This window comes from Uloborus diversus, chromosome 3, assembly GCF_026930045.1.
Source record: "Uloborus diversus isolate 005 chromosome 3, Udiv.v.3.1, whole genome shotgun sequence".
Lineage (NCBI taxonomy): Eukaryota > Metazoa > Arthropoda > Arachnida > Araneae > Uloboridae > Uloborus > Uloborus diversus.
In genome coordinates, this window is record NC_072733.1 from 133,748,010 (window position 1) to 133,760,422 (window position 12,413).

The 12,413-nt window shown below is 32.5% G+C and overlaps 1 protein-coding gene across 3 annotated transcripts in view; it reads right to left on the reverse strand.

Annotated features, from left to right (window-relative positions):
• The window catches only part of LOC129218588 (HBS1-like protein), a 163,711-nt gene that overhangs the window by 25,660 nt on the left and 125,638 nt on the right, over positions 1-12,413 (reverse strand). The window contains exon 17 of one of the 3 annotated variants that reach the window (XM_054852903.1): positions 6,878-7,256. The exons of the other annotated variants lie outside the window; for them this stretch is intronic. The gene's annotated coding sequence lies outside the window, so the exon portion shown is untranslated. Of the gene's footprint in view, positions 1-6,877; positions 7,257-12,413 lie in introns of those variants that run through there. 3 annotated transcript variants of the gene reach the window in all.

Sequence of the window (12,413 nt, forward strand, 5' to 3'; positions counted from 1 at the left end):
GAACCGTTTAAAAAGAAAAAGAACTGAATCAGTGGAAAACTGGCGAAGCTATGACACTTTTTGTAGGAGCCACGCCCCCTTTTTTTACTAAAAAATGCATTTAAAAATGCATATAAAATGCATGAGTTAAAAAAAAGCATATAATATTTAAATTTTTTATACTAATACCATTTTAAATGAATCATAAGACCTTATTTGTGGTGAATTTGTATTTAAAACTAATTTGTTTATTCAATAATGAAATTGGCAATAAAACAGAAAATGTTGATTTCCTCAAAACCTAATTTTCGCCATAATTACAAAATTCAAACTGCTCCTTGCAAACGAATTATTATTTCAATTTGCTGAAAATTTTATGCCAAGTATTTAAGTGGTTTGTTAACATTTTGTTATGAAAGATTTTTCTCTTTGATTAGTTTTGATGAGTATATTTGCTATATTTTATTGAAATATGAACATATTTTATCGAAAACGTCTAGTTTTTGGCTTTTTTTCTCATTATTTATCTTTAAGACAAAATTTTGAAAAAGTAATTCCAACGTCCTAATTTCGGTTGTTTTACGTATCATATTTTGCTAGTATTTTATAAATTTGATGAATTTTCGTTTGCAAGGAGTAATATAACAAAAGCGTTATAAAATCTAAATTTAAATTTAAAAAAAATAAATTTCAAAATAATTCAATGAAATTTTATATTTGAGTTAAGGTTAGCATCATGTAAATATGCTGAAAATTTCAAAGAAATTCATTGAAAATTACTTTAAAAAAAATTGAAACCCCCGTACGCCTTAAGTCCAAGGAGAGGTCGTTCGAGATGGAAAAGGCGCGGTTCTCAATGGCGAAGTGATGACCACCACCGTTCTCCATCGGCTGATTTTTGTGAGTATGAAGATTTCTTTTTAAGTGAGGCAAACTGTCTAATGGATAGATCCAGTTCATATATCTTTGATTGTGCCGCCACCCACCACATCTCTCAAAGGACAGAGACATTTTTCAGAACTTTGTAGAATTAAGTAACAAAGAAATGGCTGTAGCCATTGAAGGTAAAACATTCCCGATTGAGGGAAAGGGGGATATTTGTTTAAGATTTGGTAAAAGAAAAAGTGTTTTAAAAGATGTACTTTACTCCTCCAAATTGAGACGAAATTTAATTTCGGGATCTAAATTTGATAAAGGTGGGGCAAAATTTGAAGCTAAAAATGGTATTTTGACAGTATCAGACCAGAAAGGTGTTATTTTTAAAGCATTTTTAAATAATGGTATATATTATGTAAAACCCCAAAATGTTGATAAATGTTTTCAAAAGTCTAGTCATGATAACGTAAATTTGAAGGATAAACAAAACTCTAGTCATTTTTCTTGTAATATCGTTAATGTTGAATCTTCAAATGTTGAATCCTTAGAAATTTGGCATAAAAGATTAGCCCACGTAAATGCTGATTATATAAAGAAAACCAGCAACTTAGAAAGTGTACGGGGTTTGCCGAAATTCAAAGGGGGGAAATTTAATTGTGAAGATTGTAAATTGGGAAAATTTAAGAGGGTATCCTTCAAACCCATTAATAAAGTTAAATCTGAAAAACCTCTTGATTTAATTTATTCTGATGTTTGGGGACCATATCCCGTAAAAGGAAGAAATGGGGAGAGATACTGCGTGTCAGTCATTGATGACTATTCCAAACGAATTTCGCTGTATCCGATCAGAGAAAAGAGGCAAGTAACTGGTATCCTTATTCAGCATATCAGGAGGGCTGAAAGATTTTTAGGAAGTAAAGTGAAAGCTATAAGAACTGATAACGGAGGGGAATACGTCAATAATGAATTTCAACAGTTTTGTAAGAATTCTGGTATTTCTCACGAATTAACAAACTCTTTTTGTCCAGAACAGAACGGTGTCAGTGAAGTATTTAACAGGGTAGTTGCTAATGGGGCCACTGTATTGCTTGAGGAAAGCGGACTAGATAAAAAGTTTTGGCCAGATGCAATGTTGCACTTCGTTTACACCTGGAACAGAGTTTGCCATTCGGGTCAAAGAAAAACACCGTTTGAGCTTTATGGGAGAAATATTCCTTCAGTAAAACACCTTAAACCATTCGGAATCGTGTCTTACGTCGGAATTCCGAAGCAGAAACGTAATAAACTAGACTTAAAAGCTAGAAAAGGTGTTCTCATCGAATATGCCTTTAAGACGAAGGGTTATCGTGCTTATTTCCCAGAAACTGATAAGGTTGTAGAAAGCATTAATATTTCCTTTAATGAGAATTTGTTCTATAAAAATGAATTTAAAAGTAATCGCAGTGGAGCGGTGATGGGCCATTGTCATTTTGACGATAAATCTAATTTTTCTTCAGACGATGAAAGTTCCGTGTACGAAGATGCGAGCCAATCCCAGAACGTAGAAAATTCTACGGGTTCAGATCGCGAAATCGACACTACGTCGGAAGATGAAAGTTCCATTGATGAAAAAGTTAGACCCCTAAAAGAAACAACTTGGTTTAGAAAAATAGCACCGCGGAAAGATGGATCGCGAACTGATGTGTATTATTACGAAAAAATAGCTCGAAACGGTTAAGATCCATTCATGATATCAGAAAGTACTGTAACAGAAATGCTATAGTTTTTGAACCGCATATTTTTAATTTCCAAGGTAAAAATACGTATGAAGGGGAAGTTAAAGGTCAATCCACGAGCGCGAACTTTTCTCAATTATGACTAGATGAAGAAGAGATAATTATTCCCAATACTTACAAACAATTTTTAAAGTCAAAACAGAGGGAAAACTGGGAAAATTCCATGAAGGAAGAAATAAAAGTTTTTCGGGAAAGAAGGGTATGGACTTTGACACCACTTCCAGAAAACGCAAATGTAATAGGATGTAGATGGGTATATACTGTTAAACGAAACGAACAGGGCCGAATCGTAAGGTGGAAATCAAGGCTGTGTGCACAAGGTCACAAACAAGTTCAATTTGATTCGTACGATTTAACATTCAGCCCAGTTGTATCATTTAGTGTAATCCGTTTCTTTTTCGCATTTCTTGTAATTTTTTAAAAGTGGGAAAATGTCCAGTGCGATGTAAAATGTGCATACCTTTATGCTCCTTTAAAAGAAGATGTGTATATGCAACAACCTCCCGGTTTTGTTGAAAAAGGGAAGGAAAACTATGTGTGTAAACTTCAAAAGGCAATTTACGGACTTCATCAAAGTGGTCGAAATTGGTATTATGAAATAGACAGCGTTTTAGCAAATATAGGTTTTAACAAATTTCAAAGGTGTAATTGTGTTTATATCTTTCAATCCAAAGTAATACTTTTATTATATGTTGATGAAATTGTATTATTCAGGAAAAATAGTAAAAATATTGAATTTGTTTTAAACTTGTTGATAAAACATTTTGACCTTAAAATTTTGGGAAAAACCAAGACACTACTTGGTGCAAATTTTGAGGAATATGAAAATGAAATTAAAATGCATCAAACAAATTATATTACAGAAATTTGTGACCGTTTTAGGCATTTTAACTTTCCAATTTCTTCATTACCTATAAGTAAAGGTATAGTTTATTCCAATTCAAATTGTCCTCAATCAGAAAGTGAAAAACTTGAAATGTCTAAAATTCCTTATAGAAATTTGTTAGGTTGTCTCGCATTTATTGCAAACCGGACCAGACCGGATATTTGCTACGCCGTAAACATATTCAGCCAATTTCAGGCAAATCCTGGAATGTTTCTTTGGGGAGGATTACTTAAATTATTAGGTTACGTGTCTCACACTAAAGATTTCAAACTCAGTCTAAAATGTAACAAATTACAAATCGTGGGACTTAGCGATGCTGATTTCGCCAGTAGCAAAGATGATAGAACTTCCTTAGGGGGACAAATAATTTCACTAGATAATGCTCCGATTTCTTGGCGTACGTTCAAAGAAAAAAGCATATGCTTGTCAACCATGGAATCAGAATTCGTTGCACTTGCGGAAGCAGCAAAAGAATTGCTATGGTTTGACAGAATTTTAGATGAGTGCATTAACTTTGGAATTACCAATAGCCAGAAAGTAAAATCAATATTGTATGCGGATAATCAGGCCACGATAGATTTCTGTAAATCCCCAATTGAAAATTATAGAACGAAGCACATCGATGTTAAATTATTTTTTGTGAGGGACTTAATTTAGCAGGAAATTTTCTGCATTAATTTTGTAAGAAGTAAAGAAAACCAAGCTGACGTATTTACAAAACCACTTTCTAGAACTGAACTTGTAAAATTTTGTGAAACAATTTTTCATTAATCACTTTTGCTAACGATGAATATTCAATTTGAAAAATGTAATTTCGACATTGTATCAGGAAATTTTTTAATGTATTAGGAAATGCTTCTCTGTATTGTGTAACTTTCTCAAAAATGAAATATTCGCGAAATTTTATTAAATACAATCGAATTTACCAACGTTTTTTTTTTTTTGAAAATGAGAAATTTTAGGGTGTTATATATTAGAATAAATTTTTTTGCAACTTACAGCTCTAGTATACACTGTAGTAATTAGTTAAAAATTTAATATGTACACTTTTATTGCATACTTTATTAAGAATGTGTTTATACTTGTGTTTTTGCAAATGTTTTTTTTTTCTTCTCGAGTTTTAGATTAAAGTCTGGATTGTAATTTGCGATTGGATGCATGTATTTTCGTCCTGATGGAATGTGATATATCGATGAACGATGTTTTGTATTATGCTTAATTATAGTTATATTTTCACTTTTCTATAAAGTTATAGAATGGATTTGTGAAACTAGAAGCCAAAGATTTTTTTTTTTTTTTTTTGAAAAAAATTTTTATTAGTTGTTTCTTGTAAGATGTAGAGAGGAGGGGCATTGTTAGAAATAGAATTTCTACAAATATCTCTACACTTTTGCCCAGGTAACTGAACTTCACGATAATCAACCGATGCTTGTTCGGACCAACGATCCGAGTGAATCGGAAGTGAGTGATCGGATCGGATGTGCGACGTAACAGACTCCCGCCATTGGCTTAGCAGGGAGGCTTCTCTGCCACTTGGTGCATCCTCATTGGTTGCGTGGACGTGAGGGCATTGATGTGAATAATGATGAGGACAGACTATTTAATAGCGATCGGAGCTGAGATTCGCTCTCTCTTTTTTAAGACTCGTTCGGTGATGTCTGTCCTGTAAAAGGTAGCTAGGGTAGAGCTCTTATTGCTCGGCGGATTGCCGACGGTGCTTGGCTGATCGTAGTAATAGATTAGCGAGCCGTATTAGGAGGAGCTTAACTAACTTGCTACTCGTATTTAATTAATCTTTTTTACCTTTGGCTTCAGTTATGTTTATACAATTATATTTACCTTCTTTCACGTGTTAATAAATTTTAGTTATTTTTTAAAGAAGTCTCTTCATCAGTTATTCACAGAATGTAGATGAAATGTTACTTCTTTCACTAACTCTGCAAGAAGTATTACAGTTAACAGGTGATATCATTCATCAATGGTATCAAGTTCCCGGCGCCCAATATGCGGCGCCCAATAGTCGGTGCCCAATCTTCCTAGACCGTCTTCACTCGACTGGTAGTACGCCAGACCAGACCGGTTAAGAATCCCCATCATTAGACATGGGGGGGGGGTCAACGAGACTTTAGGTGGGAATAATTGCCTCCTCTCTCCTTGACTTACAGAAACATACTGTACTTTGTTCGTGTTTGGTATTAGTTTTTTTTTTTTTTTTTGCATCCTCCCAACCCCCTGTCTACACCACTGCTGTCATACAACCAATTTTTTTAAAACCATCTTTTTCGCCACGAAAAAGTTGGTTAAAAAAATCATTTTTACATGAAATATTACTATGTCGATAACGAAAATTTCGAGGGGGGCGGGCCCGGTGGTTCCCCCCCCCCCTGGCTACGCCACTGGTAGACTCCACTTGGAGTGGACCCTGACGCCCCAGCCAATATTTATAAATCACATCTGCAAATTTTAAGAACATAAAAAATTTAAAATGTACTTCAAGTAACAATTCATTTCAATGAGTAATGGCATTTTAAAAACAGCTGTTGCATGTAAATAATTGTAAATGCACTTGATTTTGTTGCAACTAAAGTTAAATTATTTTACGAAATAGAACTACAAACCACTTTAAATCAAGAGGAATAACATTAGAAATAATTTTTTGCATTTTTTAAAATTGTTCTTCACTTAAAGAACAGGAGAAGAAAAGTATTTCTGGGTTCTTATAAAAAAATTTTTAAAAAATCTATCATCCCTGCATGATACAGTTTGCTTGCACTCTTACTGCTTAAAACAATTTAGGACACAAAACCTAGAAAAAATGGAATTCGTTTTTTTGGAAGAGAACCAGAAGTTCATAATTTAAAGAGAAAGTAAGAAATCAGGTTTATTTAGCAGTGTGTTACACCCTGTTGCCTTTCTTAAATGTCCTTCTGCCTTTCTGAAGTGCTATGAAGCTTTTATTTCCCCCCAACTTCCACTCCTTACATAAGCTAAACTGATGCTGTCAGACCAATAATGTCCTTTCCTTAGAAGAAATTTTTAAGAAAGGAAAATTTGGACAACAAAGTTGATTTTTTTCCGAAGAAATTAGATTATTTTTCTTTTTGAGTGATAAAGGGAGGAAAGGAGGTCTGAATTGAGGCGTGTCAGAGTTCTGTGATCCAATTTTGGGTTTGGAAATGAACCATTTGGACAGAATTTGCAACTCGATAAACAGGAGTTTTATATAAAATTTCTTGGATACCAGAGGAACCACACACATACAGAAACCAACTGTCAAAACCCATTTCACAATAAATGAAATAAACTATAATACTTGAAATATTCATTTAAAAAGTTAACCTAATGGTATATTTTTAATAGTCACAGTAAACTCCGGATTATCTGTGAGTCAATCAACAATAAGAAACATGTATTTTTGCAGCAAAAAGCAAATACTAAAGGCTGTTATGTCGAAAAATTGTAAATTTAATTTGGTGGTTTTGTTTCATTTATTTCTTTATTGTGCTTTCTTCACTGTACATACACTTGTTCTTTATTGATGTTAAGTCCTGTTGTGCAAAAATATAAAACATTTTAACTGTTTGTAGAAAGTATTATGCATTAGTACAACCAAGTTTTTGAGGGAGAACATTTGTTAAATTATTAGTCCCTCATTTTAGCCTTTTGCAGCTTATTCAGTGCTTTAACTATCTGCAGCACTCATCCACTCAATTCCATGGATAATCTGGAGTTAACTGTATCTGCAATCAAATAATTTTGATTTTTAAACTCTTTTAAATACACTGTCTTAATTTCAATCATTGAAAATCAGGGTTGGCAAAAACCCGGGGGTTTTTAAAAAAGCCCATGGACCCAGGGTTTTTTGGGTTTTTTTAAATAAAACCCAAAAAAAACCCAACTAAAGTTGGGTTTTTTAAAAGAAATGTGGGTTTTTTAGTATTTTTTTAGGAAAAACGTGAGGTACTTGTAGCATATTGTAGCGTAAGTATATGGACAAAGTGCAAAAATTGTCTTCGGGTAAAAAGAGCTGGAAAACTAGTTAAAATTCAGCGTTTTCTGAAGAAAAGTATAAAAGATGACAAAACCCAAGAATGGTGAAGTTTCAGATTTTTTAGTTTCCATGATTACCAACAGTTAAGTCAAAATTGCTTCTCAAGTGATAAAATCTAATGTTCGTTTTTAATTACTACTTTTTTTTTTTTTTTTTTGCATTTTACTTTATTGTATTTCATTTTGTTATGTAAAACTACTGTGGAACGTCAAGTAGTTTAAATCTCTTTTTACTGAATTTCAGCTTAATCAAGACATTTCTTTGAATTTTATGTTGCCTGTTTTACTATTTCTGTGTACAGAGTAAAAAACATTAAACTTTTTCGTAAGATAATGAAAATACTGTATATCCTGTTCTCTCAACCGTTTGAAAAACCTGTTAATTTCTAAAATATACCTTGTGTTTATTCGAGATTTGTGAGGTGTTGGTTTGCAGAAAATACTGTTCGTTTTCCTAAGCCGAGACTTAGCGCCAATTTGCGCATGCATCAGGTCCGCTGTGATTTTATCAAAATAGGGAGGGAAACCCGGAAGTTAAAAAAATCAAAATAACGTGTTCAAAGACAGCAAGTGCGATCGGTAAATGCCCATCCTCAACCTATCACCCCTTTTTGAAATGGAATCTGTCCTGAGTGGTAGTCTTTGCTTTCGAGAACGGACAGTAATTCACATGAGAGCCTTTTAGCTAGAGTAGTTTCCTCTGTACAATCTACAAATATTAAGAAAATCAGACGTGACAGGACTTAGTCAAGATAATTTGAGTTATTTGTAGATTAGTTAAAGAAAAAAGTTACATACATTTATTTAAAATCTTTGAAGTATTTTTTAAATGCCGTTAAGAGTTAAGAAATACTATTCAAGTTCAAAATTAATTTTTATGTCCATTGTCTCTGATGAATAAAAAATAAAAAGGAAGTTTAAATTGTGAAAGTATTTAATTAATTTATTTTTTAAAAACTTCTCAGAAAATTTTAAAAAACCCAAATATGGGCTAAATAATGGGTTTTTTTAAATGGGTTTTTTCAAAAAAAACCACAGGGTCCAACCCAATTGGGTCCAATCCGGCCAACCCTGTTGAAAATGGTTTACCTCCGCTATTTTGTTCCCCCCTAAGGGAATCTTTAAAACTGATCCTGCACTTCAAATGACAGGACTCATAAATTAGTAACACATTCGTGAAAAAACAACTAATGTATTTGCAGTCAAGTAAGAGGATATTTGAACTTTTGAGATCTGAAGTTGCACAAACAATAAAAAATACTCCTGTAAGTTTTTACATGCATAGGGGAGGAGAGACAAGATGGGGATGCTAACTTTAACTGCTTGCAAAATAGGCGAAAATAACCAGATCAAAAACTTTTACATTTCTTAAAAACCTTAAACTACAATAATAAACAAATCAAATTGATAACTTTTTATATTTAATTATATATATGTATACAGGGTGCTCCATTTTAAACTACAAAACCTTTATTTTTTCAACCGTTAGTCTTAGATGTATACTTCCAATTGCAAAAATGTTCAAAATCAGATGCAGAGTTAAGATATTGAAAGTTTGAAGTAAAAATAATAATGAGTCAAAAAATATGAAATTAAACTTTTTATACGAGCCCTAGGTTGCCTCACTAATATTTAGAGACTAATATTCCATTGAAAACTATTACTAACACAAAAAACTTGACACTTGTGCGACCAAAACTCAAGAAGATATTCGAGTTTAAAGTTTTAAGGCTTTTAAGGGACCATAAAAAAGATGAGATTGGAACTTATCGCTCTGTCAGAAAAACGACAGGTTGTCAAAGTAAGAAAAACAAGGCATTTATATTTTTCATTGCTATTCAAAAATAAATACAAACGTTTTGCCGTGATATGCCAAAAACACACTACAAAACCTCGAATAATTAGAAAAATCACACTCTATGCAAACATGTAATTTTATACACTTGTTAACCACTATATTCCCCCCCCCCCACACCATTCACGGCGAGTGTTGAGTAGTGTAAATCACAAAATGCTGTGTTTCATATCTCGGTGAATATTGATCGTACTAATTTCAAACTTTTTGTGTTGGAATTATTTTTCAATGGAGATGATTTCTCTAAATATAAGTTAGGGGACCTGGGGCCCATATAAAAAGTTAAATTTTGTATTTTCTGCCTCAGTTTTATATTTGCTTCAAACATTCAGTATCTTAACTCTGCATTTGATTTCGAACATTTTTGCAATTGGAAGTATACATCTAGGACTAACGGTTGTGAAAATAAAGGTCTTGCAGGTTAAAACGGAATACCCTGTATATTAGAGTGGGTTGATTTTAACATATTTTTTGAAATCGAAAACGCCTGTGGCAGGAAAAGTTGTGTATGGACATCAAATTCTTGTGTAAATTTTTTTTTGAAAAACACAATATACAGTCAATACGATAAATCAAATATTACTATAACTCGAAGTTTTATCAAGTCCCGACCCCTTTGTCTTTAATTCCATGCTAATTATTCTCAATATCTCAAAGTTAACTTCCTTTAACTCGAAGTTTTTCCAAGATGACTCAAAATTGATTTCTAAAGAACGGGGGAAAAAAGAAAGAAAGAAGTGACTAGAGAAAAATTATTTTACCTTCACTTGCAATTCCCGCAAAATAGACCTCTAAAGCAAGAAGAGCACCTGCAGATCTCATAGCAAGTAGGAAAAAATATATAGGAGTTTAAAAGGAAAAATATAGGAGTTTGATAGCAAAATATATAGGAGTTTAAAAGGGAAAATATAGGAGGTTTGTAGAAAAATATATAGGAATTTCGAAAAAGTGTAGCATCTAATACGTTTGGAGCACTGTATAAAAAAACAGAGCGCCAGTATCAATACAATTCTATTTTGCATGAGTCACAGATGTGAGAGCAAATGAATTTTTGTACCCACCGCCGCTAAAATTAATCATGTTTGTTTAAGACAATTTTAATTCAATTAAGTAAAATTGTGCGTGCGTTTTTTTTAACATAGAATTCTATATACAATTTCAGAGAACTTACGAGATATCATTAGAAGTATACCTTGCACCTAAAATATCCATTATCTGATAATTATAAGAATTTAATCACAAAACAGTATGAAAAAGCAATTACAAAATTTAGATTTTAACTTATGCGCTTCGAAAAATGCATCTTTTTTTAATTGCTAAAACTAGGTAATAATTAATTTAAACATTCTTTTTTCAATGTCATTAATCTACCCGTAGTCCTTGGTATTGGTACCTCATCGTTTCAATGCTCACACTAACAATGAAAAATCCCGTCGACTCCATGTCTCGAGACAATTGTTACAAAAAGTGTGCAACACTCTGCCTCCCCTTTGTTTCACTATTTACAGAAAAAAAAAACTTATTTTACTAAACAAAGTCAAAGAAAAAAAGACTGCTCTAATGCATCACGTTTGTCGGGGAGAGAGAGAGGAATGGTCAGTCTCATACGCTTGATTCATTTAAGTGGCATGTTTGATTCAAATATGTTTAATGTTAAAACTAGATTTCATTTCTTTTTTGAGGAATTGATTCACTAAAGTGGCCGATTCAATTACCCGTCACTCACTCTAATGACATTATCCATAACTTACAGTTAATGTGTATGTATCTAAAGGTATACACATGTATCAAGTTTGAATTTGACCTAATCTGCCAAACGAAAAGTGTGCTAGAAGAGCCCAAGTGGCGCATACTGGAAGTTTATACTCTGATTTGAAACAGATAAGTAACTTTTAATTTAATAACAGAACTATCCATTACCCTCTGCAATTTGTAATTGTAACCGAGTAGATAGAAAAAAATGAGCCAAAAAAAAAATTCTGAGATGAGGACCAATTTATGAAATTTTTTGAAAATCTCCACACAAAATGGAAAAATATAGGAATGTTTTTCCATGGATACATATTTGAAAAAAGCAGACAAAATCCTATAAAATGACACTTATTTCATCGAGATAGTTACATTTTTTCAGCAAGCTACAAGCTTTGAAACATTTGAAGTACTCAAAGTTGAATTGGTACCAAAATCTATACCGGGCATTTTCAAAAACAATCGTTTGAGCTACAATCGGTCAATTGAACTACATGTAAGATTATATGTGACAAAATTAAAAGCTTTAAAAATCTTTACAGTAGTACACTTAAAGTTAACATGTTATACTATTAAAATTAAAGTAAACTCATTAAAAGAATTAATTGAAAACAAGTTAAAAGTTGCAAGTAAAGCCATCTATATTTTGTATGTTTCATAAAAATAATTAAACTGAAGTGTAAAACATATGCCAACATTAAAGATGTAAGAGTACAAAGTGCAGAGGAGAAAAAAGAAAAAAAATGGATCAAAGGTTTTTGCATTTTTGGGTAGCATTTAACATCCGACAAAAAAAAATATAGGAGTTAGTGAGAAAATATAGGAAATATAGGAGAATATCTGACAAATTGTAAAAATATAGGAAATATAGGACATATAGGAGAACTATGAGCCCTGCACCTGTTGAGCCAGTGTGCGAAAAAGGAGTTACATGTGCAGAAATGAGTTAGCTTATTTTCTTTTGTTGTATTGTATGCTTACACTTTGACATGTTGCTGGACTACGAATTTGCTTCTAATCTGTCAAGATGTCTACTGATTGTACCTTTATTTAAAGGCTGACCTAAGTTAAGAAGTGTTCCCCTTCATTCTTTCGTTCGATCATTTGCTGATAAGTGCCTGTGAGACAGAGTGAGTTTTTTTTACTATTAAAGATGCCTAAGTAAGTACTATGTCAATGATATTAAAAGAAAAAGAGAAACTTCTAAAGTGGTAGAATCCATGAATCCGAATTTGAAACGATT